This window comes from Setaria italica, chromosome IX (genome assembly GCF_000263155.2).
Source record: "Setaria italica strain Yugu1 chromosome IX, Setaria_italica_v2.0, whole genome shotgun sequence".
Lineage (NCBI taxonomy): Eukaryota > Viridiplantae > Streptophyta > Magnoliopsida > Poales > Poaceae > Setaria > Setaria italica.
In genome coordinates, this window is record NC_028458.1 from 18,619,372 (window position 1) to 18,638,075 (window position 18,704).

The following is an 18,704-nucleotide window of genomic DNA, read 5'->3' on the forward strand; positions in this document are numbered from 1 at the left end:
GGTTTATTGGATTACTACAAGTTGGAGCTTGTGAACTTGAATCCCAATGGTATTCTGCATGCCACAATTTTTGTGCATTTGTGCGAAGCCTTCTTACAGATCGAGCCTCACTTCCAGTTGTTCTGGAAGTTCTTTCGCGTAAAGCCACAGCCCAAGAGGAAGCACACCTAAGTAGTTGGAGATGCCAGGATTCAAGTAATGGAGAACCTCAAGGGCCTTTACTTGGATTATGAATTGATTGACTCACATTCTGGATGGAAACAGAAGTGGAGCTACATCGGCAACCACGACCGCAAGCTCCCCAAGTTAACCGGACATCGCCCAACTTGGAACAACAGATGGCTAGATGAGCCATCCCACGGAGATTGCCTGCAACTACCCGAACTCCTAGACAAGATAGCCAAGCTCAAGCAAGAAGGATTAACAGGAGTCGAAGTAGCTTTTAGCTTCATGAAGCGGCGAGTTCAGCCTCTGCAACTTCGGTGCCGCTGGGGCTACGAGTACTCGGGTGTCAACGACCCGTCCAGGCTATCTCCAAAGGAACTCAGTGCAGACGAGGTCATGGCGTGGTTGTAGCACATCTTCAAGAATGCAGGTGAAATCCCCATGATTCTGCGAGAGTTTTGCACCGTCAACCCACCAAAAGCTGTAAGTACCCATGGCCGTAGCCCCCGAGTACTCATTTTGGTAATGTTTGGACGTACTAACTTGTTTGTCTGTGTAGGAAGATGTACACTTGTACTGCTCTGCTCCTCCTCCTCCCGAATTAGAAGATATTGAAGCTACTCCTCGCATCCACACGGTAGCGAGCATGGGAGTGAAGCCTAGGAGGAGGAGGAGGAAGAAGTCAAGGCCTCAAGCAACTTTGATTCTAAAGCTGTAGAGGACTTCCAACTCAAGGCCTGGCCATCTGATAAGGCTGGGTCATCCCCTGGATCATCGAAGTACGTAGCTAAAGATGATCTTGAGGCTGCACTGGCTCTGCCGCCAAGGAAAAAATGGACCATCGCTGCGAAGCGTGCTGTGAGGAAGCCTCTCACTGTAGAAGACATACCCCCAACGGTAATAACTTATGACAAAGGGCAAGATCCTAAGGATTGTGTACTCTTAGTAAGTAAATCCAATACCACTATGTCTGCTCAATATGGCATTGGTCGTTTGCAGGTAGTCGAGGAGGTGTCCAAGGCGGAGAAAGCAACTACTGAAGTCACACAACACTAGCTGCCAGCAATCGAGGAGGTCATTGAGATTGAAGATGATCCGAAACCTCTTGTTGCTGGAGCGGACCCTGCCAGTGCAAGAACTATGCGAGGAATAGAGGCGGCGTCGAAGGCTGGCAATGATCATACTGCGACACAACAAGCCGCACCAAAGAAGCCATCTCCGACCATCAGGGCACTACGTCTTTCAGGGGAGCCTCCAGTGAAGCTGAGGAGATTTTCAAAGTAAGTCTTGCTACTCCTTTTGAGTACTAATTGCAGTTTGTTATCAACTTGTTGTATATCTCTGAAAACTTGTCTTTTATAGGAAATCCTCTAGCGTGGAACTTGGAGGGCCGAGCTTCAAGCCCGTGACCGAAGGCAGTAGCCACTCGGTCCAGGACACTGCCCCAGCGCCAACAAATCCACCGTCAGAAGCACATCCTACGCCGGCGAGTAACCCAGGTGCCATATCTCTCGTAGTAGCATTGATGCAGGATGTAATAGCTTCCTTGACTCACGTTGTAGTGTCAGCCCCCGATCAACCAGTACCAGAAGCTCCAGTGGCGACTACCTCTGGCATCATGGCTACTCTCGTAGCCCTCGAGCCAGAGGTAGAAACTGAAGCAGCGGGAGAGCTGGAAGTCGTGGCAGCTGTCCCATCTTCCGAGCTAGGTCCGTCGACAAGCCGTGCTATGGTTCCACTTAGCACGGCAGATGCTGAAGCACGTGGGGAGCCTATGGCGGCTTGAGAGATTAACCTTGAAGACATTCAGTTGATCGACGACCCATTACTAGACATGGAGCTGGTGGCCAGAATGATGGAGATGTACAGCCGCGTTGGTGTATATTTAGAGGTAAGCTTTTGATCCCCTTGATTCCATAACTTGAAATCAGTACCCGTACCTTGACACGAGCACTTGTTCTATGGTGCAGGATGTCATCATGCGCTCCCGGCGGAAATCGCAAATGCTGCAAGGCTATGGGGACTCAGTACTCCATGCTGAGGCCTTTGCCAAGGAGCTTTCCAAGGAGAGGGAGTACTCCTCCAGATTGTTGATGAAATACAACGGACAAGCCCCCGAATACCGGAATAGTGTCCAGCAGTTTGAGGAGGAGATGGACCATCTCAGGGGGCACAACAAGTCTTTGAAACAGCAACTAAGAGGTAATTGATCTTCTCCCTTGGTCTTTGAGTACTGATTTTACTTTGCAATATTGAACTTCTTTTGTATTATTCCTGCAGTACTCGAGAAAATGAAAGAAGATCTCCAGGTTCAAGTTGTTGACTAGAAGAACTCCTACTACCGGGTGAAGAACTAGCATGATAAGCTAAATGCGTTGTATGAGAACCTAGACCATCACCAGCAAATGGAGAAGAAGATGTGCGAGGATGGGGAGGTCAACTTGGTCAACGCCATAAAGACCCTCCAGGAGCGCAAGGTCGAGCTGGAGGCTGTGAAGCTTGCTCTAAAGGAATTATCTGAAGTAGCCCAGCTGATTGCGGACATGGTAGAGCCCTCGGTTGAAGGTGTAGAGCCCCGCCCTCTATCTAAAGTACTCAAGGAAGTGCCAACGAAGTTCACCAGCTACGTTTAGAACATAGAAAAGTCTATCTCCAAGCAGCTACTGGGCTTCGTGAAGTCCTTCTACCCGTAGGCTAATCTAGCTCCTGTTGTGGAAGGATAGCGGAGGACTGCTCAGATGAGCTCTTCAAGCAATACCTGCAAGAGATGGAACCGATCACGGAGGAAGTAGCTAATCATTTGGACCTTGAGTAGTCTTATAAAAAGTGAACATTAGTTCTTTGTAATGTAAACATGATATGAATGAAATATAAATAATTCTAAATCTTGTTGCAATTTTTATTGCTTTCAACTTGTTGTTTTAGTGCATCTTACGAACTACCCTAATGATTGCTTGTACGGTAGATGTAAGGATCTGCACACAAGGCTACTTTGATGAGCCTCTTCAGATACATGATGTGGAGTACTTTAGGATGCGACTCCTCTCTGCGGAGTACTAGCACTCAAGGTATCTGGGTAGTTAGACCTCTTAGCCAAGTAGTCTCTTCAGGATTTCTTCGACTAGAGCCTATCTTTAGAACCTCTCTAGGTTGTATTGATGTTGTGCTCCAAAAAAAACCCTAGAAGTGCAAATTTGTTATTACAAGCCACGCTAAAAAACCCTGGAACTACAAACTTATTATTACAATCCGCGACTAGATAGACTTGTCTAGTAGAAAATATCTCGAGTAGTTTAATTAAACCTCAAAATAGCAAGCCGCTAAGGGACAGATTTGTCCAATGAGTTGGATAAGTCATGAATTTTGGTGCGGACTTGTCCTTGCAAGCCACGTTAGGACAATTTTGTCCAATGAGTTGAATAACTCGAAAGTTTTTGCAGACTTGTTATTACAAGCTGCATGTGGGCACTTTTACCCAAGGAGCTGAGTAGCTCAACGGACTTGGTTCTGCAAGCCGTAATGAAGGCAGAAATATGTAGTTGTTCTTATGACAAAAATAAGATTGCTTTATTAAATTGTAATGCTACAGCTAGGGCCGATGGCCAATGTGCATGAATATGTAAACTAAGGATAAAATTGACAAAGTTGCTCGATGTTCCATGAGTTGTCGACGTCTTCACTAGAGAGACGTTGGAGTCTATACGACCTAGGTCCAGTGACCTTAGAGACGATGAACGGACTGTCCCATGGTGAGTTTAGCTTGTGCAGTACCATGTCGCCAATACTAAAGGAACATTCTTTGACATTGCGATCATGATAGCGGTGGATTCCTTCAAGGTACCTTGCAGACTAGATGAGTGCTGCATAGCGAGTTTCTTCGAGGTTGTCTAAGTCTAGACGCCTTGTTTCTTCTGCTGCGCCATCCTCATGCTGCTCGACTAATGGAAATTTCCACATGACGTCAGCAGGGAGGACAGCTCCGGATCCGTAGACCAGAAAGTAGGGCGATTGCCCTGTAGGCTTGCACGGCTGGGTACGGAGCCCCTAAAGGACATTGGGTAGTTCTTTGAGCCAGATGCCCCCTTTGTGTTTCCAATATCATGCAGCCTTTTCTTCAAAGCCTCCAATAACATCCCGTTGGCACACTCAACCTGGCCATTGACCCGTGGATGAGCGATGGAGACGTACCGGACGTCAATCCTATTGTTCTTGCAATATTTCTAGAACTCGTGGATGTTAAAGTTGGAGCCCAAGTCTGTGATAATGCGATTGGGGAAGCCATAGCAGTGGACAATTTCATCGAGGAAGTCGAGTACTCTATCTGCTTTGGGGCAGGTTACTGGCTTCACCTCGATCCACTTGGTAAACTTGTCGATTGCCACCAGTACTCGGTTGAATCCTCCAGGCGCCGTAGGCAGTGGGCCAATCATGTCTAGCCCCCAGCATGCAAAGGGCCAAGAGGGTGGTATGGTGATCAGCTTGTAGGCAGGGATGTGTTATTGTTTGGTGAAGAATTGACATCCTTTGCATCAACGGACTAGTTTCTTGGCATCAGCAAGAGTTGTAGGCCAATAGAACCCTTCTCTAAAAGGTTTGCCCATGATCGTATGTGAGGATGCGTGGTTGCCGCAGATGCCTTTGTGATTTTCCTTCAGTATGTCCTTGCCATCTTGTCATGAGACGCACCTCACGAGTACTCATGATGATGCGCCTCTTCTATAAAGCTTGTCTCTGACTAGAACATAGTTCTTGCCATGCCGTGAGACCTACTCTATTTTGTTTTGTCTAGAGGTAACTTCTGCTCTTTGACATAGTCGATGAAAGGGGCTTTCCAATCTGCATCAATCATCATAACCTCCCGGTCTAAAGCGTCATGACCTCGATTGGTGGTTGTTGATGGTGTCGTCTCCGTTATGGATGGCTTGTGTAGCTCATGGACGAAGACCCCAGCTATAACTTGAGCATAAGTAGATCCAAGCTTGGATAGGAAATCCGCGGCATTGTTGTTGTCGCGAGCTACATGGTGGAACTTCAGACCAAAGAATTTATTCTCTAACTTGTGTACTTCTAGGTAGTACGCATATATGTTCTTCTTGTGGCGATCCCACTCGCTGTTGACTTGATTGATTACCACCAATGAGTCGCCGTAGACCAACAATCACTTAATTTCAAGCGAAACTACTATGTGCAGAAGTGCTTCGTATTCAACTTCGTTATTGGATACATCCTAAAAGATTTGCAAGACATATTTGAGTTGTTCGCCTTTGGGAGTAATTAAGAGTACTCATACGCCGGCGCCCTCGAGTTTGATTGATTTGTCAAAATAGATGACACGGTAGTTGATTTTCCCGCTATTCTACCATCAAGTTGACTAGTGCCTAGGACTTGATCGTAGTCCTCGACTTGAATTCTAGTGATAATGCTCCGAGTTCTACCACCTACTTGGATATTCTTCCTGTTGCATTCCGATTGTGGAGGATATTTCTCCTAGGGGGAGTCTATGACGACGGAGATGTTGTGCTCCCAGGGGGACCCATTGCGTATAGCAATTTCTGAACTTGCGGGTATCTGGCTTTGGAATCTGACAACACCTCCCTGATGAAGTAGACGGGCCTCTGTACTTTGTATACATCACCTGGTTTTGGTCTTTAAACCACGATCACCGTACTAACGACATAGGTAGTCGCGGTGATGTAGAGCAGCAAGTCTTCATTGGGGTTTGGCAACGTGAGGACTGGTGGCTTTGATAGGAAGTCTTTTAACTGTTGCAGGGCTTATCTGCCTCCTCAGTCCATTGGAATTTATCTTGCCGATTGAGTAGTTTGAAGAAAGGTAGTCCCCGTTCTCCAAGCCTTGAGATGAATCTGTTGAGGGCTGTCATGCATCCAGTTAGCTTCTGGATGTCCTTGACGCATGATGGGGCATGCATGTCAGTGATAGCGGAGATCTTTCCAGGGTTAGCTTCAATTCCTTGGTTACTGATGATGAACCCAAGTAGTTTTCCGGAGGGTACGCCAAAAATGCACTTTGTCGGGTTTAGTTTCCACCGGAATTCTCGCAAGCTTGCGAAGGTTTCTTCAAAATTCGCAATCAAATCGATAGGATTTCTGATCTTTACGACCACATCATCCACTTACACCTCCACGTTGTGGTGTAGTTGCTTCTTGAAGCACTCCTGGATTGCCCTTTGATAGGTAGCGCCTGCGTTCTTCAACCCGAAGGACATTGTTGTGTAGCAGAAAGCTCCGTATGGGGTGATGAACGTGGTTTTGATTTGATCTTCTTCCATGAGAGCTATCTGGTGATACCCCGAGTAGCAATTGAGGAAGAAGAGTAGGGCGCATCCGGTTGTGGAGTCGATGACTTGATCAATCCTAGGAAGCCCGAAGGGATCCTTTGGATAGTGCTTGTTGAGGTCTGTGTAGTCAACACACATCCTCCACTCAATGTTGTTTTCCTTTCGCACCGGGATGGGATTGGCAAGCCATTCTGGATGATACACTTCTTTTATCAAGCCTGCCGCGAGTAGTTTGGCTAGCTCTTTTTTTATTGCTTCCCTTCTGTCTTAGGCGAATCGTCGTAGGCGTTGTCTTTTTGGTGTAGCTTTTGGATCCACATTTAGTGAGTGCTCGATCAACTCCCTGGGCACCCCCGGCATATTCGCTGGCTTCCACACGAAGATGTCTCGATTGGCCTAGAGGGAGCTGATGAGCGCACTTTCCTATTTGGGATCCAGCCCTGAGCCAATCAGAGCTGTCTTGCAGCTATCACCAGTCTCAAGGTCAATGGCTTTGATGTCTACTTCACTTGCCAGCTTGACCTTGGTTGGCCCTGACTTCTTTTTTGGGATCTCGAGTTCTGACGGGGACAGTTTCTTGGATGCGGCAAAGACTTGCATCATCGAATTTCACACATGTGTAGTTGCTGCTAGCTCCATGGCTTCCGTGTCGCAGTCGTACGACATCTTCAAGCCTCCGCGTAGGGAGAGTACTCCCTTGGGTCCCAGCATCTTGAGTACTAAGTACACGTAGTGCGGGATGGCTCGCTGTTGAGTTCTTTGAGCTTCAATCTCCTCTCCGGCAACGTTGGCAGTGAGCTCATCCTGCAAAACATCACCTGGTGACGTTCAAGCCGCGGATTTCTATCTGGTTATTCTTCTTCTTCACCCTCTTGTGATGCGACGAGAGCGAAGAGTTCTCGTTCCGGAGAGTAGCTTCCTAAGCTTGAAGTGATAACCTCCGTGGAGCTGCCTTCTTCATAGATGGGTGATAGAGGAGCTCCCTCCTGGTATGAGAGGGTGTCGAGATAGGCGATGAGGCATGAACAGTCATCCTTGGTGAGAGTAGGTGGCTTCATATTGGGCTAGTAGACAAATCTACCTTGGGGAGTCGATGTGATCACCAGGCCCTATTGTGGACCTGATAAAGGGGTCTCCTCGTCCGGATCCAAGTAGTAGTCAAGGTTCTCAATCATATCCGTGTCGGATTGTGATCTGGATATGGTAGCTTGATAAATAGTAGCCATGTTTCAAAGTCCGAACGGGAATCAACTTGAGTTGTAGTCCAATTTGCACGATGGCTTAAGCGCCAGCTCGTAAAAGTCAATCCGACTAGTGGGAGAAGTCGAGTTGTACACGGACTCATCCCCCCAGCCTCTAACTATGTTAAAAATTGAAAATTCGCCAAAATTCTTAATGAGATCCTCCAGAGCTCGACACCGAAGATTCATGGCTTGCTGCTTCTTCTCCGAGGCTGACGCAATGTGGCGGTGGAAGTTTCCAGCGCCGTTTGCGATGCAAACCCAGAAGCCTAAGATGAACATCGTGCCCACTTCGAACGCGACAATTGGCTTGATGATGACTTGTGCCATCGAGTTTGCCAGTGGATTCTCAGCAAGACCCCCTACCTGGCGTGCCAGCTGTCAGTGTTTAGACCCAACAACCTACCGAGGGGGGTGCCCGAGGTAGTGTTTGGTTAGTGGGGCTCGCCGAGACCAGAAACTCGAAGGTGAACACAAACACACAATTTAGACAGGTTCAGGCCTCTAGATTGTGTAATACCCTACGTCCTATGTGTTGGTTGGATTGAATTGCTTTGGAAGGGGTCCCTGCCTCCCCTTTTATTATCAAGGGCAGGGTTACAGGTTGGTTGATTTACAAGAATACTAGTCGGATTCGACTAGGTGAGTCCTACTCTAATTGCTACGAGCAATTTTCCTAATCCTCGACTAGTTCCTACCCTGCCATGTAGACTACGTCGTCCTGCACCATAGCCTCCATGTTAGATACGTCTCGGTGTCCAACCCTATATTTAGGACTGTCCAAACCTTCTAGTGGGCCCATAGATGTATGTACAACACCCATTGCTCGGCAGTGAGCTAGAGCGGCTGGGGGTGCTGATCCCCAGGCGGGGTGTGGTCAGCGAGCTCCGCCACGAAGCATTCCCGTGACAAGCTACCGCGGTGCACGATCTCTATCTCTGATGATGAACTACTCGCGGAGCGAGCCTCCATTAGGTCGTGGAAGGATGTCGGCGCATACTCTATCGCTCCTACGAACGTGGGGTTCACGGGGGCGGGATAGAGCCGGCGCTCGAGGTCCAGCTAGGAGAGCTGGGCAGCGTCCCGGAGACCATACGGGAGCTGAACCATAGGGTCCAAAACTCGCTCTCCATGGGAAGTGGGGCCTCCCCCAAGAGCTGTGTGAAGACGTTGGCTAGTGCGTAGAAGGTGCACTGGCAGGCCTTCGGTTCGGGGTTCTCCCAATGTGGGTGTCGATCTGACACGCTAGGGCGTCGTCGTCAATGGGTAGGATGCCAGGGTCGTGTCGGGGAGGCTCCCCCGCCAACACAGGCTGAATGGGGAACCCCTCCTCGAGAAGGTGCAGCTGACCTAGCTGGTTAGCGACGAAGTCTAGGCTCCCGAAGTGGAAAGCTTGGGCCGAGAGGAAGCTGGGAACAGGCTGTAGCTCGCCCCCAGCGTCGATGAAGAACTCAAGGCTCCCGAAGCGAATGGTGTCACCCGGGACGGCGCCACCACCGGTGCTGAAATCGAAGGAAGCCATTGAAAGCTAGCGAGGAATGTGCGACTCCCCCTACCTGGCGCGCCAACTATTGGTGTTTTGTACCACCGACTAGTGATTGTACACCGCTCTCTCCTCACTTCCAATGGCTTGCACGCAAGAGACAAGGGGTTATACTAGTTCGGGAAGGTCCCGACGTCTAGTTTCTACATGAGTCGTGTTCCTTGGATCAAGTGCGCTAGACTTACAATGGGGTGCTTGTAAGCAAGCGTTCGTGCTATGCGTGTGAATGTGGGTGTATGTATATGAAAAGTCAGAGAGAGAAGGAAGGCCCAGTTCCCCTTATATAGGCTAGGGACCGGGCGACAATGCTTGAGAAAAGGAAGGGATCCCCGACCTCAAAGGTCGGGGGTCGTGGCATGGTCGGGGTGGTCTCGTGCCAAGGGGCTTCCTTGTCCTGTCCTTTTGGCCGGTCGTGGGCTTCGCACGCCCTGTACGGTTACTCCAATGTGGTGTGGGCTGCTTACGCATGGCCTAGCCTGCTCCACGACGTACCCCGTCCTGTCCGCCAACCCCATGGCAGTGAATGGGACGGAAGCTGCCGCTGACGTCCGTACTGGAGATGAGTGGGTGAGCCCTGGTCAGCGGCCTGGACAGGGCGTGCCATTTCTTTCGGCTTTCCTCGACCTTCTTAGTGCGCTCACGGCCACCCCACGCCGTTACGTCTGACGCTGGCTCCCGCCTCGCCTACGGGCTCATACCCGGCTTGGCGTGGTGGCATGACCTTGATCTTGATAGGTCGCCCTGGCGGTGAGGGTGATGATGACGTCGGGGCGCGTGGGCACGTACGACAGCACGTGGCCTCATCCTGAGCGGTCCGAAGGGTCTTAGAAGCTACCTATATGCTTAACTAGCCTCACCCTCGGACCCCCGGCTAAAGGTCGGCTCTCCCCGCCTGGTCACATCCCCGCGTGGGGCGATCAGGGGGGCACTCCCCGCATTTAATGCCCCCAGTACGGCATCGGTCACTCCTGGTCAAGGAGTAGGTGGGGCGTTGTGGGCCCCTTGTAGGCCCCACCCCCGGTCTGGCCGAATTGGGGGGTGACGACCCTCATCTCCCGACTAAGGAAGGTCAGGAGGTGGGCCGCGGCGTCTCCTGCGCCACCTCCAGTGTGCTTCTTGTTGTTGGGCCTCTAGCCCTTTTGTATCAGGCTATCTTGAATCCCTTTCACAGGGTACCCTTGGTATAAGAACCCGTCAGGTTGACTCTGGTCAAAAACCAGTGTCAACAGCTGCGTAGGCATATGAGATTTTCAACGATATCGAATTGTTACCGTTGTTTGTACGAACCTGGTAGGATTCGGAATTGAATGAAGTGAGCATTTCAGGGTCTAAAATCAGGTTCAAGTTCATACGCTGTATTTAATTTCCATCGAGTTGGCATTGGATGGTATAGTGGATAGTTTGAGATCTGTTTTGGGTTAATTAACCATGCTAACAGTCATTTACATTGTACCGTACGTCCTATGGTGATACCAATAGATGTCATTTGAGTTTAGTGAAAGCTTGTAGGATAACACCACCATCCTTTTTTGCTCTACTTTGTAGCACAATAATGTTCATGTTAGTCATATGTTAGACTGAATCTGGTAAGCCCCTCATAGTTTCCACCTGTCAAAGTCGGTGAATAATGGAGATTGCAACCCAAAGAATGAAAATAAACTTTTACTGTCTTTTTCTTTGCTGCATGGACTCGAGCTGACAAGCAAAAATACGCTCTGATCTCCAATTTTCCAAAATGCCATGGCCCTTTAAATTCATGACATGTTGTGATCTGGATATCTATAAGCATTACAGTGAACCAACTACACTCTTGTTTAGTTTTTTTTTGTGAATGGCTGTAATGAAGTCTTTCTTTTACCTAGGCATGCATAATATATTAAGTTCATCTATAGTGTCCTTTTGTTCCTAGCATTAGCTATTGCGTTCAGAATTTAAATTCCAGTAGAATGTCCTAGTTCGTGCCATAAAAATTGTGTTCCTGTGTTAGTCAATATTGTTACTCCTAGTTAGGCAAAAGTAATGTCATCATTTTAGGAAAAGTGTCATTCTTAGGTAGCCAACGAACTATTCTCAACCAGGAAAGTATTTTTCTTAGATAGGCAAATCACTGTTATGAGTTAAGCAAATTACTGTTGTTCGTTAGGCAAAATAATAATTTTTTCGGCAAATAATGTGCGGTGGTTGTCAACAACGGTTGAGCGGTCACACATGTTCTCAACAAGTTGTCCCCTGTGTTTGCTAGCTCTACTGTAGTGCTGTACTATCATATATGGAATTTATAATATGGTCCTCATTAGATATTTTTCAATAGGTAATAATATTGCGGTAAGGTTAATAATATTGCAGTAAGGTTAGTTGGTGCATATGTAACGATAGAAATAATAACACTAGGAGCAGGTAGAACTGTAGTATTGGTAACCCTAGGTAGATTAAAAGTCTTTGGTAGTGTTGGGTCCGACCACAGCCCGCTGTTCTTTTTGGTACTTCTAGTGTGACAATAATCTCCTCCGTTCCTTATCACCATCATTCCTGAAGTCCTACCAATCCTTTGCAGCATTGCATTTTTGTTGAATCTTTTTGATACTGAATTAGAGAATGATATGGACAAGAGTAAGCAATTGTATATGAGGTTTGGATTTATGCAAAACAAGAGAGTTCAATGTGCAATAATATGGCTATGGATTATATAATATGCTTCTGAATTATTCAAAATTTGTACCTCATTAGGCAATAATATGCTATAGTAGGCAAAGCTGCAGCAGTTACAATCATACATACAATTGTAAGCACCAAGGTTATTTTCAGTATCAATAGAAAATGACTCCTTGTCATTTATTAGGCAACAATATGCTACTGAGCTAGGCAAAACAATGTACATCACAAGGCAATAATATGGTTCCAGTTAGCAAATACTATGGCTCTGCATTTGGCAATAATATGGACAAGAATAGGTAATAATATGGTTATGGATTATGTAAAACAATATACTTCATTAGGTAACTTTTCATTGATCGTTTTCCACAATTCTTTTTCAGTTGCTTGCTTTCAGTAGTGACTCACAAATAACTACCTGTACAGGTACTATGTACAGAATCCAGTTCTTTTGCTCTGATCTAACTTTTTTTAGTGTACTACATGTTCTCTGATTATTTGGTGTGTGTCCCTTTTTTGGGTTTTTGTAGAACAAGTTGAAATGGGTTCTAATCTCACACTGGCTTTCTGCCATGGCTCCAGAGCAAGATTGATGATCCCGTGCTGCAGGTCATCAGAAGATACTATACTATCCACTACATCTACTGGGCTTTGCTCTTTCACTTGATTCAATTGCAACTTGCAATAGTCGATGCATCATGCAGGGGAGCAGCTACCTGAATAAATTGTTGTGCTTGTGTTTGCTATTTCCTTTCAATTCATTTCAGTTTGGCACATGTCCCTATTTGTCTCCACATCTGGCCTTCTCTGCTTCCTTCGGAGTCACCATCAATATTTTTACAATATCTATATCTTCTCCACCTACATTTTGTTCTCGCAATTTCTTCTCGTAAAACTGAAAAGGTATCCTGGACATCTCACAAGTTTCCAGTGGTTAAGTGCCAGTATGATGTCAATAGTTTTATGTTCTTGGTTCATCCCAACCATCATTTTAGCGTATTGAAAATGAACAAAAAAATTGGCTTGCAGCATTTCAAAGTATGACATGAAATGACTATCAAGTAGAGTGCTTAATGATTCGTGGACTGCTCCTGCAACTGAAATTTTTTGGCCCAAATCTACTGAATTTGTGTTCTAACTCAAATCCATCTATTCCGTCTATTCCACGTGAAGGGAATTTCAATTGATGCCTGCAAAGTATTCATCATTAGTCCGCGCTTTTCTCTAATTATGCATTTCTTTCTTAAATGCAGGTCATGAAGTGGTCGGGAAGAGAAGCAAATGTGCAATCTTCGTTGGTGAAGATCTTTTTTGCTTGTGTATAATGCGAATACACAATATCATAATGTTATGTGTAGAACAGAATTAGTGCTTGCAAGATCTGAATTAGTTATGATCATTGCATTTGCAGGTCATGGTTATTTGCACAGAATGCAAATACTTAAAATTGTTTGGCAAAGTAATTTTATTAGTTAGGCAAAGTATTGTTCAGTTTTATTTTAGGGTAGGGCACTTTTATCTGCAAAATGGAATTGTGAAGTTGCTATTCTAGTGGAAAGCAAATTTGTCTGTGTTAAATTGAGCACATGATCAGATTTCTTCAACTGAGGGGACGGGATGGGGGGCATTGATGAATTGCCTTCCTTGTAGAATGATGTCGCTTGTGCTATAAACCAATGCACAAGAGAATACCGATACTCTGTGTGTGCACCATTTTCCTACGTACCCGTGTTGTTCTTATGTAGATAGTATCTAATCTGAAAGCGTGTATAGCTAGTTTTTGGTGCCGGAAGTGCTGCGCAGCATGCCTTGCTCTGCTCCCTGTGGGTTCTGTCGGCCACAGTGGAATCAGAATGGCTAATATGCCAAAAAGGGAAGTCGTGGTTTCCTAATTAAGGCCGGCCGTGCAGATGGGCTAACCGCATCCTTAGGAAAATCCCAATACATTATTTTGAGGAAAAAATTAGATAAACTCTTGGAGTTGCTCTGCAGTTGCTCTTAATACTGTGCCACTCCAGCGCTGATAGCCTGATAATGATTCAGATCCCCTGGACAGAAGAAAAGTTGACCGCGAGAGGGATCAAAGAGACGCTTCCTTTCAAAGATTCCGGGCGGGACAGCTCATGTGCGCCGGAAATCCAACCGGAGATCGGATTGGTTGGTTGGTCGTCCTCCTCGTTGTCGATGTCCTCCACAACTTGTCCTCGGTTCGGTTCCGCCTCATCAACAAGGCAACAACTTTGCACGGCACAGCATGTGTTGGTTGCCAATGGAATAAGCAGCTGCCTTGGCTAGTTTCCGGTGAAAAAAGTGCACGCTGCGTGCGGCAGCGCACTTCGGCGACCGAGGCTTTCTTCTTTCTGCCCCCGTCCCCGGAATGGCAGGCACTGTATATAATTGCGGTGGTATGGGCTCTTCTTTAACCAGCAGAGATACTATACTAGTATAAAATTTTGTTTCAGCGATGCTACAGCTCTCGACCTAGCTAGAGGTGATTTTTCATGGTTTAATTTTGGAGTGGAAAAGATGGATCGACGATTAAGCGCAAACGGTCCACATGCAAGGTTCCACACAAACCGATCGAGGGGGCAGGGCGGTCAACAAAAAACACCGACACACGAGGCACAAAGTCCTCGACACAGAGGTGAATGATGAGAAGATGCATGGATAAGTGTTTGACTTTGCCGATTGCTGGCTGCAAGTCCCAATCGTTACTACTTGGCGAAAACTGGAACAAGTGGCTATAGGGCATATAAGCTGGTTGGTCAGAGCAGAGCGTCTAGTTTTTTTTTCCCCTTTCCCTGTGGGCCTGTGGCGCAGCGATCGATCGAGCACTTTGTCAGCTCGGCTGGGTCTTCAGTTCACACACAGCTGCAGCCTCCGTGCATGCATCAGGGAGACGGACTATTATAAATAGATAATGCAGTTTGTACTCTTTTTTTATTTTTTAATTATCCTTCTTTGCTGGCAGAACAAATTAAGGAGCTGGCTGGAAAAGAGAAAAAAAAAGGGCAATATCCACTTATTGCTATTACTCTTTTTTTATTCTCTTTAATTATCCACGGAGTATATTGCTGGCTTTTTTTATTCTCTTTAATTATTAGCAATGATTATATTGTTACACTATTCCTACGCAATATAATGCAGCTGCCCTCCTTAGTCTCAGGGATGGCAATCGAACACATGGGTACGGGCTCCCGCGGGTTTTACACCCAATGGGTGTAGGTGTGGATGCGAAATTCCACCCGTGGATCTAGACCCAACCGACCCGCATTAAGATGGACTGTATGTGGGTGTAAATTTTCACCCGTTGGTATTCAATGGGGCCTATCATAACAAGGTATATTCTAATTCACCTCATGACACGTGATCCTTTGTACCATGAATTCAGTCCAGCCCAATCGAAACCCTCGATCATTGATTCATGATTTGCCTATATTGGAACTATGGATGGCTGGAACGGAGACTGTTACTTGGTGGTTTTATGTTTGCTGCATGGGTAATGTGGTAGTTTTGTGTTGTCTTTATTTAATTCTTCATTTGCTTATCAGTGCTGAGATGTTGAATGTTCATAAGTTGTAATAAGATGACTATTATGTGATGTACTGGTGAAAGTTTGGCTTCTTGGACTATTCTTTTTGCTGACTGAGATGATCTTATCATTATATATTGCTTATCATTACATATTGCTTATATCGTGTGGTCATATTGATATATATTGTATATTGCACTCGTGGGTGATCCGAAATCCGAGGGCGACCCGCGAGTGTGGGTGCGGGTGTGACTTTTCACCCGCGAGTCTATTCGAGAGCGAGTGTGATTAAGTGTTGCGGGTCCTGTTGAGGTGGGTTTTTACTCCACCGGTACCTTACCCACCCATTACCATCCCTACTCAACTATATAGATTATCATAGGCTCATAGCTAGTGCATGTGTCACTGGCCCAAGGAAAAGAACATTTCTCCACAGCGACTATTCATCGATGAACGACAGGTTGGTCGATGTAAACTAGTGCCAGATCCATGTTCACACGCAAGCTAAAACCCTCACATGTCGGTGTCTTAGTTTATTTATGACAAGTTTTATTAACGGAGAGAGAGAGAACTTTTTAAGCACGCTGTGGGTGTTGTCATATCCCGACAAATCTTACCCACCAGTAGACGGCCGTCGAATGGATTTTAAACTTCTTGAGTATCCTGCCACAGGATTTTAAATTGAAAAAAAAGTCTACGTAAACCCAGCGTATCAAGGGTCGATCACATCACCCCCTCAAGTACAAAACCGGATGTTTAACCCCCTACCTTTACAAAACCATTTAAATGACCCCCTAAGGTGGCTTTCCTGGATAGTTTTGCCAAGCTGGAGTGCTGAGGTGGATTATGTTGCTAATGTCGACCGCTTACATGTGGAGCCCGCGTGTCAGTCTCTCATCTTCATCTTCTTCCTCCACTTTGCCGTTGCCTGCCATCTGCCCCTCTCTCACCCGAGCCGCCATACGTGGTTTGACCCCTCCTCGGCCAGTGCCGCCGCCTGCCATCCTCCTCCTCCCTCACCCGGGCCACCGCCTGTCGTCCGCCCTTTCCTAGACTGTACCGCACCTGCCGTCCACACCCTCCCCCCAGGAGCAAAAGCTCAGGAGCTTTGCAATGGCGGACGGCAACTCTGGCGGATGAAATCGCCGGCCCTTCGCTGGGACTACAGTGGAGCAGTGTTGTGTAGAGAGGAGAGGGAGGGGTCACGTAGTATGGCTCACCAGAGGTGGGTATGGACAGAGATGGTCGGACGGCGACAGAGCTCGGGCGGTGGCCGACACGGCGATGGAGCTTCCCGGCGGCAAAACGACGACATCAACTGGTGGAGCACGTGCGGCTTGATGTCGCGAAGCTCCTGGTGGTGTCGCCATGCTCCGGTGTGCTCGGCACGAGGCGAATCGGCAGGCCATGGTAGCGGCTCCTTCGGCTCCGGCAGTGGCAACAGCTTCAATCGAGCAGGTGGCGCTCCGGCGACGAGGAGGTGTCGAGGACCGGCAATGGAGCTTCAGCTGGTTGTTACGGAGGTCAAGGCGGAGCTAGCCGGCGACGCTCTGCTCGGCCCCGCTGCTTCCGGCGGGCTGGCAGGCCAATGCGAGCGGCCATGGGGAGGGAAAAAAAGAAACCTGACCTGTCCACTTAAAAGTAGGGCCTACATGTCCATGGCAGCGTCTCAGTCCACTTCAGCGCTCCAGCTAGGCAAAACCACCTAGGAAAACCACTATAGGGGTCCATTTAAATGGTTTTGCAAAGGTGAGGGGGTTAAACATCTGGTTTTGTACTTGAGGGGTGATGTGGTCGACCCTTGATATGTTGGTGGTTATGTAGATTTTTTCCATTTTAAATTCAAACGTTGAATATCTGTTTACACAGCATTCTTATATATATGCAACATATATATACTGATCTGCTTTGTCATCCTTCCGTTCCAAATTTTAGGTTGTTTTAGCTTTTTTAGGTTCATAGATATTATTATGCATCTAGATATAGTATATGTCTAGATACATAATATCTATGAACCTAGAAAAATCAAAACGATCTAAAATTTGGAACGGAGGGAGTACACCTGATGGCTGTCATCCTACAATCTCAAACGTCATCATGATCAGCGTAACATGAGTAGGCCCAACCTTAATTAGCTTTTTAAAGGTTTTTGTTTGTGAATAGCCAATCTTGTCCACCAAGTTGCCCCACATGATGATCTCAAAGTGGACTTGTTCTGTTTGAATTTATAATCTAATTAATTTATGGTTGTTAAGGTATCTAAAATCCCATACCGTGGAATGATTGGTCTCCTCGGCGATCATAAACCGTTCATTAGAAAATAGGAGTGCGAAAAATGGACGAAGCATGGCAATAGTCTATTGAATTCTACTCCTGCATGTATTAGCTGTGCAACGAGTTGCCTTTTTTCGTCAGAGACACATCCGGTCACCTACCCTTTTTTGTACTAAAGCTAAGTTAAAAATCACAAGCTGACTGTTGGCGGCACATGTTTTTGTAACACTTGAGTTTTAAATTCAAGTTGTAGTCATAGTTGCAAGAATCTCAATTCCAATCAATAAGAATTTAATTAGAAGGGGTGAACAAGAGCTAACAAAAATTATTCACAAGAATCTAGCTCTATATCATAAATATAATACAAAGAGACTTCCTTTTAGCAATCATCAAGTCACACAAACACAGTGTGGACACATTTAATCTAGGAACAATGCTAGAAAAGTTTAGAAGCAAAGCGGAACCAACAGAGATAAAATTATCAGAGGCTGGAAATATTTTTCATTGGAAGTTACTGATCCTTAGAAGTTTCGGGTTGAATCTGATTTTGCGATTGTCCGAAAGTTTGGACCCTGCTTTGAAACCAAGGTCTGTGTCTGCAAGGCAGATATCACCATGTTCCGGGTTGAAATATGTTGAGACATAACTCGAGAACTCGCCATCCAAACTTGAAAACCTACCATCTAAAATCCACGTTTTTTGCGAATCAAATCCACCAAAAAAATTAGACAAAGCTGAATACATACATAGTGATTTTTTGTCAAAAGATCTCTATTTCACCCTCGATGTCCTGGATTTAGCCAAAAACATAGGGAAGAGGACTTTTAGGAAAGCTCAAGTAGAATGTGCTTGCGTAAGGGGATCTAGGGATCACCCTAGGTATCCTCACACGTCCTAGCAACATTTACTACCAATAAACTCGCCCAAAAATCCAGGCAAATGGGAGATAAAAATTCACGAAAAAAAAGTCCTACAAGTTAAAAAAAAATGCAGAAGAAG